The following is a 15,064-nucleotide window of genomic DNA, read 5'->3' on the forward strand; positions in this document are numbered from 1 at the left end:
ATCATTTTTATAACTTATAAATTAAATAGTGTGTGATAATTATTTTGAAAGTCGCCAATAAAATATCCATCTCATTAAAATCAAGTTAGACAGGAGTGCCTGGGTGGCTCAGTCGGTTGAGCATCCAACTTCAACTCAGGTCATGGTCTCACAGTTTGTGAGTTTGAGCCCTGCATCGGGCTCTGTGCTGACAGCTCAGAGACTGGAGTCTGGAGCCTGCTGCAAATTCTGTGTCTCCCTCTCTCTCTGTCCCTCCCCTACTCACGTTCTGTGTCTCTAAAACGAATAAATGTTAAAAAAAAAAAATCTTTTTTAAATCCAGAAGGATAAGGAATATAACTGAAAGAAGGATGGATATGTAGCTTTAGTAAAAATTTTGAACTTATAAATAGTGATGTATTGATTATTTTAGGCTACTTACTTTCTGGTAGAAAAATCACCTTTTCATCATGCTTGCTTTAGAGAATTTCAGGCAGCCATAAGATCAAAATATTAAAACTAATGACAAAGGAAAAAATAATAGCAACATCTTCGAAAAAAACTTATCTAATTATCTAATTTCAACACTGTCCAATCAATCAAACACCAATCTTTAATAAAACAATGCTGTACTATACACTATCCTAATAAAAAATTCTAGGAGGTGACAAAATCTCAAACAAGCAGCATCATGTATGTTTTCATTTAGAGCAAATCAAGGAAGACCAGACTGATTTTTTTTTTTTTGTAGTTACTAAATTAGAAGCAAGAGAAAAATTAGAAAGACCATAACATATTTTAATTCTAACAAAAGCTTTGAAAGTGTCAGTAATCCTAATTTAAAATAACAATTAAATTATCTTGGCTATTAGCACTATCATTTGAGTTTTAAAAAGAAAATGTTCACAACTAGGTAAGAAATAGTACCAGTTGCTACCAATATACCAAGGTACCAAGTACCTATATACTCTACTACACCAGACAGAATACAAAGGTTTTTACCTAGATGGATAACTTTCACAATCATCTTACACGGCAGATAACATCATCCCTACTTTCCTGACAATAAATTCATGCTAGAAATAATCTAGCCAATGTCAGTGAGGAAGTGGAAGAGTAAACATTTCAAACTACTACCCGACATGCTGCTATACCCCACTGCCTGAACAGATGGTCTCAATGGATTAAAGCAAGCCAAGTTAGCAATGCAGCTCTGTGGTACATTAGCTGTTTTAAATGAAGAAAGTTACGACTATGGTCTATTATCCCAATGGATGTGACCACCCAGATATCTAAGGAGAACAATATTACTGAGTAATTATATTTCTGACCCTCATTTGGAAAATCAAGGATGTTGCCTGAATCAGCTATGGGCTGTCACAAAATTATATCTTCATTAAACTCATTTTGATACAAATGATTTTTAAAAATTACTAAACACTTAAATGCAGAAGTAGTCAAATGCTGAGGAGGAAGGAAAATCAAATAAGAGAATATAAGTAATTTTTATACCTTTAGAATCTTCTTTAAAGAAATTTTAGGGGCGCCTGGGTGGTTCAGTCGGTTGGGCATCCGACTTCGGCTCATGTCACGATCTCACGGTTCTTGGGTTTGAGCCCCACGTCGGGCTCTGTGCTGACAGCTAGCTCAGAGTGGAGCCTGCTTCAGATTCCGTGTCTCCTTCTCTCTCTGACCCTCCCTCGCTCACACTGTCTCTCTCTCTCAGAAATAAATAAAATACTTAAAAAAATTTTTTAAGGAATTTTAAATGGGATATAAGCATTCATGACAGAGAATCAAAAATAAGAACCAAGATCCATGGCCATTATAAACAAAAGAAAAATGTGAAATTCAATCAGGACAGATAGGATGATAGGATAACAGAGATGGGATGATAGGATAATAAAAAGAAATGAGAGTTCTACTAAAAGAAAAGTACTGAAAAATAACTTTTCCCTATCTTTCGTGAGCACCTATAACAAACAGAGAAGAAGTTTTAAAAAAGACAGTCATCTCGACCATCTCTCTTCCAAAAACTAAGCATAAATAAATTGGTAAGGACAAAACTACTACACAGCTAAGAAAGGCACACAAACAAATATCTGATGCACAAGTAAAGGTTTGGCCAAATGAGGATGAAAAGTAACAACGGAGAAGAAAAGGAAAACTAAGGAGGAAAACCTGACCTTTCCCCAAGCTCCTTCTCATGTAAATAGTGCCTATTACTCCAGAATACAACTTCTCTGGGAGAAATCTCATATTGTGCCTCCCCAAATACCTCCTCTCTCTCCTAAAAGACCTTACACCCAAATGACATCTTCCCTGATCCTGAACAGCCTTCTTCTAAAAATATTTTCAACCTCTCTAAATCTCAGAGAATATTCTGAGGACCAACATCTTTATTTCTACTGGTTTTCTCAATTGAATATTAACTTTCATCAGTATAATGAAAAATGTTAACTATTTTTGATTCAGGAATCCTGATGCAATAAGGATACTGTATAGTGCAAACACAATTTTAATTCTGAAAAACACAGGCATCCTTCACAAAGATGAAGCCATCTGAAAAGAGATTTTTCCAAAAGATACTGTTACATGAATTATTTTCTACCTTTTTAAAGAAGCCACATCTTTAACAAAAACTGTATCACTTACAACCCTTTAACCTCATGATCCCAAATCTATGGTACCACTTGCTGACTCAAACATCATCTTAGAGTCCCATTGCTCTACTTGACCTGATAAAATGTGCTGAGCTTGCACACAGCAGGCCTGCACATGGTATGTTTTTTCTAACAATGCTATGCTATAGCTGGACAAGTTGAGACCCAGGTCTCCTCGTTACACCAAACAACTAGCCTATGATCTAAAAACGCTACTACTGTACATATGAGTTCAAAAAGAAAACATTGCCTGCTTGTCACATTTCCTGAAACTACAAGCTTCTAAAGACTGCACAGATTCTGTATAACAAGACTGCACATTCTCATAAAAATGAGGCAATTTGCAGATCCTATTTCACTTGTGAAAAGGTCAGCCACATAACAGTTTTATAAAGTATCTCATTTATTTAGCAAACTATTAGAAGATGATCTCCCTTTCTCTGACATAAATATGTCCTAAGCAAAGGCTAAATGAAATGGTCCAGAGAAATTCTTGATTCTTATAGAGTATGGAATTCAATCATCCAGCCACCAGAAATCTTGCTATTTCAAGCTATTATTTACATCACAAACCATGTTTAATTAGGGTTATGGTATACAGGGCTTATCTGCTGTATTTTAAAGTTACTAGAAAATAACAAAATCTTTCCCTTTGCTGACATTCTGAATGCATTTTTAACTCCACTGTGCACCATGAATTTATAACAATAAGATTTTATGTTTTGGTGGTTTTTGGAATACCAAATACCACTGCATACTTATTTGTTGAAATAAATAAATCCTTTTAAAAATCACACTGCCAATTCTCCTTGACCTCAGAAGATAGACATGTAAAAAGCACAACTAGAAAGCAAATAAATCAAGAGTATTTGAAATGTTATAAAATGATCCTGAAGACCAAATCTGGGTCAAACTAATAAAAGACCTTCAATCTCTGCTCCCAAGGAGAATTCCACTGATTCATTCATATACCATTCACAGACAGACAAGAGGTCAACAATACGTCTCTTTGCAAACACAAACATGTTTGCTGAGATAGACTGCATACACTCAGGGATTCTGCTTTTTCTCTCATCTTTCTTTAATCTGTAAGAAACAACTATAGCTCAGCTGAGATTATCTTTAATTTTAATTGATTCGTCTTTAAAGAGATAAAACTGCTTAAATGGGCCTTGCCAAAAAGCATAGCAACCCTCTCAAAATGGGTTACAAGTTAAACAGCAGTGAATTAACTGTTCAGTTAGATAACAAGAAATAAGAAAAACTACAGCAACTACAATAGTGCTGAGAGTCTGAGGTAACACAAACATTTTTCTCCAAAAAAATAAAAGTGGTTAAAATGCATGGTTGCATTTCAAATAGAAATTCAAAGATTTGGGGGTGTCCAAAGCAAGGCCTTCCAATAAGGACCAAAATTATCTAGCAGACCTTGTGAGAGTTCATGAATTACCATTTTCCATGAAGCTGAAAATCATGAGACTGTGAATTAGTCTTGAAGAGTGCATTGAAGAATAAAATGTAAAACTATTTAAATATTAAGATAAAGAGAAATTTAACTTTTTCAAGAAACTCTTTATCTAGAAACATATATACATCCCAAATTTTTGTATAACTTAACAAAAATGATACTTCTCAAATGCCCTCATACACACAATTCTGTCTCCTCTGGGAAGGTTGGCATATACTAAAGGAAGCTGTATTCTAACTGGACATACTGCACCACAGTCCCCCACATCTAACATATGTAGATCCAGGGGTTTCCTGTGAATACTCTAGAAGTTGCAACTGTTCACTGCCAACCCCAAGGCTCACTCATCTCTAGACCACACCAACAGAGACCCTTGAGAGGGCTGGTTTGGTCCAGAACATTCAGAAGAGATTTAATCAGCTTTGGAACAGGGGCTAGATGTTCACAAAAGGAAAGTGTTCCATATACAGCAGCACCTGTCTAGGACATATCAAAACAAAATGCTAGTCACGACAATGGGACCTGTTTCACCAATTATACACAGATCTACAAACTCATTCCATCTTATCCAAAATGCTGGTTTTCTTTTTTTTTTTTTTAATAGTTTATTGTCAAATTAGTTTCCACATAACACTCAGTGCTCATCCCCACAAGTGTCCTCCTCCATGCCCATCCCCCCCTCCCCCCACATCCATCAGTCCTCAGTTTTTGTCAGCATTCAAGAGTCTCTCATGGTTTGCTTCTCTCCCTTTCCCCCACCATTTCCGCCCTTCTTCTCCCCCTTGTTCCTCAGTTAAGTTCCTCCTAATCCTCCTATACGTGCAAACATATGATATTTGTCCTTCTCTGCCTGACTTATTTCGCTCAGCATAACACCCTCAAGGTCCATCCATGTTGCTACACATGGCCAGATTTCATTGTTTCTCATTGCCATGTAGTATTCCATGGTATAGATAAACCACATCTTCTTGATCCATTCATCTGTTGATGGACACTTAGGCTCTTTCCATGTTTTAGCTATTGTGGAGAGTGCTGCTATGAACATTGGGGTACATGTGCTCCTATGCATCAGCACAAAATGCTGGTTTTCAAACCCATATTAGACTAACCACCATTCCCACTCTTTCTAGTACTAAAACCTCAGCGTTTTCATCCTTGACAATTTTTTTACTGTGTTTCCTTGCCAGGCAAATGAGTAAACTCAGTTGTTTTATTTTGTTTGGTTCTGTTTTTTAGACCCAATGATCTTTGTTTTATTCTTTAACACACTGACTTTTTGATATTCTTTCCCTTTCCTCTACCAAAAGCAAATCAGAGCTGGCCTGGGAGCTGGTGCTGTGAACAACGTTCTGCCTTAGCCATCCGTAAGTAATACAGTCTGGGAAAGCTCATAGATCTGACACTGGTGCACCTGAGAATCTGCCAGATAATTAGAATCACCACTTCAGCAAAAACACCAATCCTCTGGGTACTGAATGGTGATGCTGACAAGTAAGATGTTGGGAGGTAGAACATAACTGATTTTAAAGACAAATTTCCTTTTTATCCTCTTTCTGCTTATCATGTACATAGTCCAACTGTCAGAGATGAGAGAAAATCAATTATTAAGTAACAATTGTTTGTCCCTCAAACACAGGCATCCGCCTCCTATTACACATGGCGGATCGATAGGTGTTTTGCTACAAACCCTAGAACACCACATTCACCAACCCAAGATTACATACCTTCAATGACATAATCTGCTGTGAAGAACTTATTCCTTAGGTAATTTCAGAGTGAAAGATATTTACCACATAAAAAGAGTCTTATTTAGACAATATAAGTTAATAATATGATTTGTCTTATTAAATCAGACACATCCCCAGCACATCCCAAGCATTCCTCTCCCCATTCACATAGAATTATTCCAGAGGTTCCATGAAACCCAAAAAGATGTAAAAACAGTACTGTGAGTTTTTAAATTAAGGAAATAGCATAATGAAAACTGTGTTTTAAGAAGGTTAACAACTTGACAAGATAATGTGGGACTACAATTGGGAGAAAATGGAAACAAACAGACCAACTCAATGCAAGACAATAACTGGTCCACAGAGAATAAAGCAATGACCATTGTAATAGTAAAAAAGAACTGAACCCGACATTGCCAACAAACTTCACCTTTTTCTATTACAAATACGGTTCATCCTGAGAATAAAGTGGATATAAGTAATCATTTTCTTAATTTGCCTCATGGAAAAAAGGCCTTAAGAGTTCACTTGTGAGGTCCCAGTGTCTTTGTTTTCCACCCAGGCTAGAGTGCCTGAAATTCAACTACCAGGAAATCATCCTTTTCAATTACAACACCCTACCGTCCTGACATTTTCTGCCTAAATACCTTCGAAGAAATAATTGCAGAAATATTCATTAAACCATTATCGCTGCTTTGAGGACAATTAGTGTGCTTGCCTGCCGTCTTCATGTGCATCCACCTCCATCCTCACCTCCGCCTTGATAAAAAGGACCTGGGCAAAAACAAGAGTTCAAGAACCCACTTTTATATGACCTGGAAGTGGAACTAAAAGAGATTAGATGCTTTGCCAAAATAAGTAATGAGAACAGAATCAAAATCAAAAGCCTTAAACTGCTAATCTCAGAGCTGTAAGATAACTTTCATATTTTGTTTTTAGATACAATATGAAAAAAATTCTTCCTAATATTATAAAAAAAAATTCACAGAGGTTTCAAAGTAAACTCCATCCTCTTCTTTTTCTTTTACATTAATTTTCTTTCACATTTTCTTTTCTCTTGTTAATAAATCAAACAAGATACAGACCCAAACTTCCCTCAGGGACTTCCTGCCATCATTAGAGCAAGCTCTGACTGTATAGCCTGGTAACTAATGCCCTTTTTATTTAAAACCGAACAATCCTTTCCAACCTGATCCTTCACACCACCATTTTCTGCCTCTTCATTCACAAACTGTATCTATTGAATACTTAGAGATACCTAGTGTTGAACATTCTGCCATACCTATCTCCGTGCCATAGCTTTTCCATTTTTTTTTTTTTTTTCAGAGAACACTCTTTTCCCTTGCCTACGTGGTTATGTTAAACTCATAATCTTCTCTTGGAAATAATCTCCTGGCATCTTCCCTCTTAGATCCTGAAACACACTCCTCCCTAAACCATACGAAGTCTAAATTAGGCTTCCTTTATTTCCCCCTCTCTATGTAAAAATAGAGGGCATGGTTGGGGCGCCCGGGTGGCTTAGTCGGTTAAGCGTCCGACTTTCGCTCAGGTCATGATCTCACGGTTCGTGGGTTCGAGCCCCGCGTCGGGCTCTGTGCTAACTGCCAGCTCAGAGCCTGGAGCCTGTTTCAGAGTCTGTCACTCCCTCTCTCTCTGACCCTCCCCTGCTCACGCTGTCTCTCTCTCTCTCTCCTAGAAATAAATAAAACATTAAAAAAATATATTAAAAAAAAAAGAAATGCAAATTCTTGAAAAAAAAATAAAAATAAATAAAAATAAAAATAGAGGGCATGGTCAATTCCCAAACAAGCGAATGCCTGCCACATTATAGGTACTAAAATGATTATCAGTTCCCAGTTCTGTGTTCTCTCTATAGGACAGTACTCAACCTATTCCATCAGGGAGATATACAACTAGGGGTTCTTCCTTCTATTTTGATTTGTTTTATTTTGATCCTCAGTATTCTTCCTATTAATCTAACAGATTTTCTTTTCTTGGCTATTCTTATATATTTATTCTGCTGTCAGAATAGAGTGTTAGGTTCCATTGTAACGTAACACTTTTAAGCACATTTAGAATGTAACTAATGCTTCTTAAAAGGGAATCCAACCAAGATTAAATACAAATGGAAATTTTTCCATATAGGGCTCAATGGATCAATCTGACCAAAAAAACCCAAAACAAAACAAAACAAAACCTTAATATTCATAATACTCCTAAAACAAAGGACAAAGAACTTCGTTTAAATAGTTCACTGTAGGGGCACCTGGGTTGCTCAGTCAGTTAAGCGTCTGACTTCAGCTCAGGTCATGATCCCGCAGTTCGTGGGTTCAAGCCCCGGGTCGGGCTCTGGGCTGAGAGCTTAGAGCCTGGAGCCTGTTTTGGATTCTGTGTCTCCCTCTCTCACTGAACAGTGTGGTTTTGGACACGCAGTCTGGGGAGTAGAGACTGGGATGTCACCATTTTTCTCCCCATCACCAACTAGTTGGGGCTTCAGGGGACAGGACAGAGGGCTCACAGTGGAGGCTGGACCCGCTTACACCAATCCCCACATCTCAGTGCCTGGCAACTGCATATCTGCAGGAGTGAGAAGGACTCCAACAGAACGAGAGGGCCCTTCCTCCAAATCAGCACAGTCACCAGTTCCAAGGCACCATCAGATTTTGGTCCAGCGGTTTTGCATTTTCTGATTTGATTCTTGGTCAATTCTTATTATATATATATATATTTTTTTTTTTTTCCCTTTCTTTCTCTTCTTCATCTTATTTCTTCCCTTCTCTATTCTGGATGTTGGTTTGTTTAAGCAGACATTTTTAATCTATTCTTTTTACACCTCTTCTGTATCTCCTTCTTTATTTTCCTCTCTCTCTCTCTGGATTAAGCTGTATAGTTTCTCTGATTCTCTACTGGTCCAATTTTCTTTTCTTTTCTTTTCCCCTGCCCCTGTCATTACTCTCTTTGTTTCGGATAAGACTTCTTCCACCACCCACCCCTTTTTAAATTTTTTTCTAGGGTTATTTCAATGAACAAATCAAAGTACACCTGGTGGAAGGGTCAAACCACTACTAACTGAGTAGGGAGATAAAGCAAGCAGAGTCACAACAGAGAGCATGTAACACATTCCAAAAACACCTTCTGAAGGGCCAGGCCCTAGACACTGTATGACCCCTTTTTAATATAGTAGTGCTTGCAGGTGCAGGACACGTAACAAGCTATTAAACCACATAAAGGACAGAAAACTAGCCAAAATGATGAAACGGAAGAATCCTCCTCAAAAGAAATTTCAGGAAGAAATGAGAGCTAGTGAGCTGCTCAAAACAGATATAAACAATATATCTGATCAAGAATTTAGAATAACAGTTATAAGATTAATAGCTGGGCTTGAAAAAAAGCAAAGAAGACAGCAGAGACAGCAGAGATCAAGGAACTAAGAAACAGTAATGACAAATTAAGAAATGCTGTAAATGAGATACAAAATAAACCAGATGCAGTGACAGCAGGATGGAGGAAGCAGAGAGGGGATAGGTGAAATAGAAGATAAAATTAATGGAAAATAATGAAGCCAAGAAAGAGAAAGAAAATGTTCATTGTATCTATTTGGAAAATGTATTCATACAACAGCTTATGAATGATCAAAAAGTTGAAATATGAAATCATTTATATCATTATAGGAAATATCTGCTTTGAGAAGAAACAAAGTTAAAATTTGCAACGTCTGATTCCACATTCTCTTGGTCTGTTTCAAGTGGGATAACTGTTAAAAAGATACATCAAAATCTAATAACCACACTTTTCAGAACCCTGTTCGAAACTTGATGCCACTTTCTAAAAGAAACAAAAAGGAAGCTTTAAGCAAAAAACCATCAGTTATAGCCTCAAACTGGTCACAAACCCAAAATCTGTTGCAACCTCATATACAGTACACTTTTTATAATAATACTAGGTAGAGAGATTTTACCAAATCAGTGGTTCTAGTAAAAGCACAAAAGTGTGACCTAAAATAAAATACTCATATGGTATTAACAATAACTTTGGCCAATCTATTTAATCTTCTCTACTTCTTAGGCTCTAAAATGTCAGTTGTTGGGGGCACCAAGGTGGCTCAGTCAGTTACCATCTGACTTAGATGCAGGTCATGATCTCACGGTTCCTGAGTTCGAGCCCTGCATCGGGCTCTGTGCGGACAGCCAGCTCAGAGCCTGGAGCCTGCTTCAGATTCTGTGTCTCCCTCTCTCTATCTGCCTCTCCCCCACTGTGCGCTCACTCAAGCAAGCACGTGTGCGCACTCTCTCTCTCAAAAATAAACATTAATAAATAAATAAACAAACATTAAAAAATTAAAATGTAATAGTTGTAAAGTAACAATTTTAAGATGTTTTCTAAGCCGCTTGGTACACCTTATACCACTTCCGCTCTATAACAGAAGTACTCAGGGAATCATACTTAGAATTAAACACTACAAAACACAGATTGCAAATAAACATATTAGTCAACGTGAATCAGAAGGTTAAATGCTAACAGCATGATTTATAATCACACCTCAATAATAAAGATAAGTTGGGGTGCCTGGGTGGCTAGGATGGTTGGATGTCTATTTTGGCTCAGATCATGATGTCACAGTTCATGGGATCCAGCCCTTCCTCAGGCTCTGCTCTGACAGCAGAGTCTGCTTGGGATCCTCTCTCTCCCTCTATCTCTGTTCCTCCCCCACTTGTGCTGGCTGGCATACGCTCCCGCACTCTGTCTCTCTCTCTCTCTCAAAATAATTCAACTTTAAATAAATAACAAAAAAGATTTACCTGAGGGGGTTATGGAATGTAGAAAATACATGAGGCATTTTAAAGATCAGAGTGAAGGAAAGCACAATCTAACTAGATTTGAAATTCAACAGAAAAAAAAATACAAGCTCCTAGAGTATTTTATTTTTGCCCTTTACCTTCACTATTCCCTGTCGTTAGCTGCCTATTTTAGATGTTATCATGCAGAGGAAATAGCAACAATGCCATTTTCCTTCCAAATGCAATCAGATTTTGGCAAACTTAAGGCAGTATGTCAGTTAAAAATAGAAACTCAACCCTAAACGTGATTTGGCAAAAACTACTTAAGTACTGAGTAGTAGTTCTTCCCTTGAACAGTACTGAATTTTCCATTTATCATTTTTAAATATAAAAAGAAAACTAAAAATCTGCCCATGTAGCTGAACAAATAATAGCTTCTAAATTAATAATACATTATGCAAGACTCTTGTAAGCATTCACTGAAAGCAGAATTATGCCACTTTGTAAAGAGAACTCTTTGTGAGAGCAGTTCTTAGTAGTCTGATATTTCAAACCACTGCTTTTATTTTTACATAAACACTGGTGTGACTCCTCTATAAGTTAGCAGCCAATTTTGGGAGAAGCTTAAACAGCTGTTTTCATCAAACAAGTGCCTTCTTCATTAGACCTTCCACCAGATCCATTCAAGAATCTTAACCTAGGGATGGCTCAGTTAGTTAGGTGACAGACTCTTGATTGGGGCTCTGGTCATGTCCCCAGGGTCATGACAGGTTTAGGGTTCAGCACTGAGCATGGAGCCTGCTTAAGATTCTCTTACCTTCTCCCTTTGACCCTCCTCCGCTCTCCCCACCAACTCTTTCTCAAAAAAAAAAAAAAGAATTTCAGACTAGGTCTACATAAATAAGGTTCTATTGAAACACAGTCTTGCTCAAAGAGTTACATTTCTATGGCTACTTGTACTCTACAATGGCAGAGTTGAATAGCTATGTCAGAGATCATATGGCCCACAAAACCTAAAAGATTTACTATCTGGCCCTTTACAGATAACAATTAGCAACACCAGGACATTTTCAAAATAAATGGATAAAATTACCTCACCATTATCTCCACTGTTCACCTAGCTACAAAATTAAGGTGAAGGTGACAGGGCTGCTTACAGAACTTCTTAGAGCTTCTTAAACGCAATTAACTTTTTAGAATTACACTACTTGGAGCCTATGTATAAGATACTTTTCTGAAATACTGACTATAGGCAGAGTTGACTCAGTAACTCAAATGAAGCTAAAACCTTCTCAGATTCAAAATGCAAAATGTATATATCCAGCACCACTCTAATTAGTATTACTCAACATTAAGTATGGTAACGTCATAAGAACATTGTGTAATGACAGAGACCAATTTGTGTACCATTATTTCTATTAAAGCATTTTTTAAAATCTTTTTCAAATTTTTGAGAGAAAGCACATGGAGGAGGGGCAGAGAGAAAGAGAGACAGAGGATCCAAAGCAAGCTCCTACTGAGAGCCAAGGGCCTGATGTGGGACAAGATCATGACCTGAGCCAAAGTTAATATGAAGTGTTTAGGTCACTTAACTTCAGTCAGTGAAAATGATTTTTTTTCCAAAACTCCAGAACAGGTAGGCTGGCTTTGAGAGAACAGAAAAGGCATTGAAACAAACAGCCTCTCTCCAACAGCTCAGAAGGGATTTGGGTCACACCACAAAATCAGAAATTCGGAGCAGGGAGGGTCCTCAATCTCACTCTCTTAATCTACAACGTGGAAGCAGCCAAGAGAGAAGTATGGCTTTCCCGCCGTCCCATAGCTAGTCATCCATCATGTCAGACCACATGCAGTAAGACCTTTCCACTATACCACTCTGCTTGATTCCTACTGAACTGCAAACTCAGTGCCTCCTTAATGTAAGACTGCAACTGAAAAGGTACATATAGGTTGTTGCACAATAGAAAGATACTGGAGGGGCGCCTGGGTGGCTCAGTCGGTTAAGCCTCCAACTTTAGCTCAGGTCATGATCTCAGGTTCGTGGGTCTGAGCCCCGCGTCGGGCTCTGTGCTGACAGCTAGCTCAGAGCCTGGAGCCTGCTTCAGATTCTGTGTCTCTCTCTCTGACCCTCCCCTGCTCACGCTGTCACTGTCTCTCTCTCTCTCTCTCTCTCCCTCCTGGAGCCTGCTTCGGATTCTGTGTCTCTCTCTCTGACCCTCCCCTGCTCACGCTGTTGCTGTCTCTCTCTCTCTCTCTCTCAGAAATAAATAAAAAACATAAAAAGAAAGAAAGAAAGAAAGAAAGAAAGAAAGAAAGAAAGAAAGAAAGAAAGAAAGAAAGAAAGAAACTGGAAATCAGCCAATGGGGAGAGAGTCTTTTACCAAAGATTTTTAAAAAATCTATCTGAACAAGACATAGTTAACTTGTTGACTAAACAAATGCAGACATATAAATTAGGAAATGCTCACGTGTAAATTAGGAAATGCTCCTAATGCTCTTCTGAACTGCGTCAGTGTTCTCAACACACAATAAGTCTCAAATGGAAATTATCTCTTCCCTTCTAGTATTCCCCACAACAAAATTGCCATTAAGGCCTGACTACATTCCTGATCATCTTTTCCACAAAAACATTTGCCTCCTTAAATTAATAAATTATAAAATTCATTCTTCCTTAAAAAAATATATTAACACACTTTTAAAATAGTGAATGATCATACACTTTGCCATTCCCTCATATGACTGGATATTCACTGCCCACATGCAAACATAATTAGCCTGTTCCTAAAATAATTTTGTAGGGTAGGAATTCTCTCATAGTGGGTTGCAAATATTTGTCTTCAAACATGTCTTACCTTTAAGTCAAAACAGATGAATTTATTGTTCAAATTCAAAGCAATCATAGAAGGAAAGTGACTTTATTACTGATAACAGCTAATGTTTTCAACTCCTCTTCTGTAACCCTAAGGCAAATGGTCTCTTTAAGCAAAACTGGAATTTACTGTTCCAATAGGGAACCACCTCTTCAGTGATATACTCTAGCAGCAAAACGAAGGTTAAGCAAATAAAATAAGCAAACCAGGGGTGCTTGAGTGGCTCAGTCAGTTATGTGTCCAACTTTGGCTCAGGTCATGATCTCACAGACTGTGAGTTAGAGCCCGCATCAGGCTCTGTGCTGTCAGTTCAGAGCCTGGAGCCTGCTTTGGATTCTGTGTCTCCCTCTCTCTCTCTCTGCCCCTTCCCCACACATACTCTGTCTCTCTCTGTCTCAAAAATGAATAAACATTAAAGAAAATTTATTAAATAAATAAAATAAGCAAAACAGAAAAGGCACTATCCAGGACAATGTCTTTCAAAAACTATCCGGAGAACCTTATGGGAATTCTCAAAAAGAAGTAAAAGAAAAGAAACAATGATCTTTCCCCCAATAGCAAACAAAGGGAAAACATTCAAGTAGTTGTGATGGAGAGAAAGGGGCAAACTATGCATTCCAAATGAAGAACTACCAGATTTGGCAAGACTGGAGTCAATGAGTCAAAAGTGACCTCAGCATTTTGGTGCCTGGGCAACTGGGTGGATGAGGAATTCCCTGACAAACCCGGAAGTCTGAGAAGAGCAGGTTGGTGGGGAAGTGAATGCCAGCAAGTAGATACATTTAGTATGTCTTAAGTATATGCAGCTGGATCATAGCTAAATTGAGATGCATACTTTGAGTCTCTCGGAGGGGTTTAATCAAGTGAAAATGTTAAATAATGTGGGCTTCTTAGGTAAAAGCCAAAACCTCAGAGTGACAGATATGACAGTCTAACACACAGCTAATGAAATTCGCATCTGACCCTAAAGTGTATTCCAGATACCTCCTCAGATAGTTTGCAGTAGTTACTCAGTGTTTACTTCCATGCAACCTGCCTAAACAAATTGCAAGTAAATAAAAGATAAAACCTTCACATTGGGATCTCATTTCTAGAAAGATTTAATTTAATACTATGGCAGCAAACTCCAGAAAGCTTAATCTGAATCTTCTCTACCTGAATCAACGAATGTATGCAATTAGCCTTCTCTGAACCATATCTACATTGAACTCCTACTTAGATTACATATATTCAACACTCTATCTTGATCATGTTTTTCTAATAAATATACATAACATTTCTATTTCTACATTTTCCTTTCCACTGTTATTATCTTCACCCTCTCTTCTAGATATATTTTTAAGTTTGAATTTTGAATCTCCAAATTAAAATGTGACACCACTAAAAAAAAAAAAAAATTCTTCCATCAAGGCAACCACCTTCTATGAATTGATTCAATACCAAAAGTTCTTGAATAATATTTTCTGCTTCTTATCTTTTATAGTTGGTCCACATTCATCAATTCAATCTTCTCCACCTATTTACTTTTTTTTTTTTTTTTTTTTTTTTTTTTTTTTTTTGCCTATTCTCTGCATGTTGC

The sequence above is a fragment of the Crocuta crocuta genome, unplaced genomic scaffold (assembly GCF_008692635.1).
Source record: "Crocuta crocuta isolate KB4526 unplaced genomic scaffold, BGI_CrCroc_1.0 scaffold310, whole genome shotgun sequence".
NCBI lineage: Eukaryota > Metazoa > Chordata > Mammalia > Carnivora > Hyaenidae > Crocuta > Crocuta crocuta.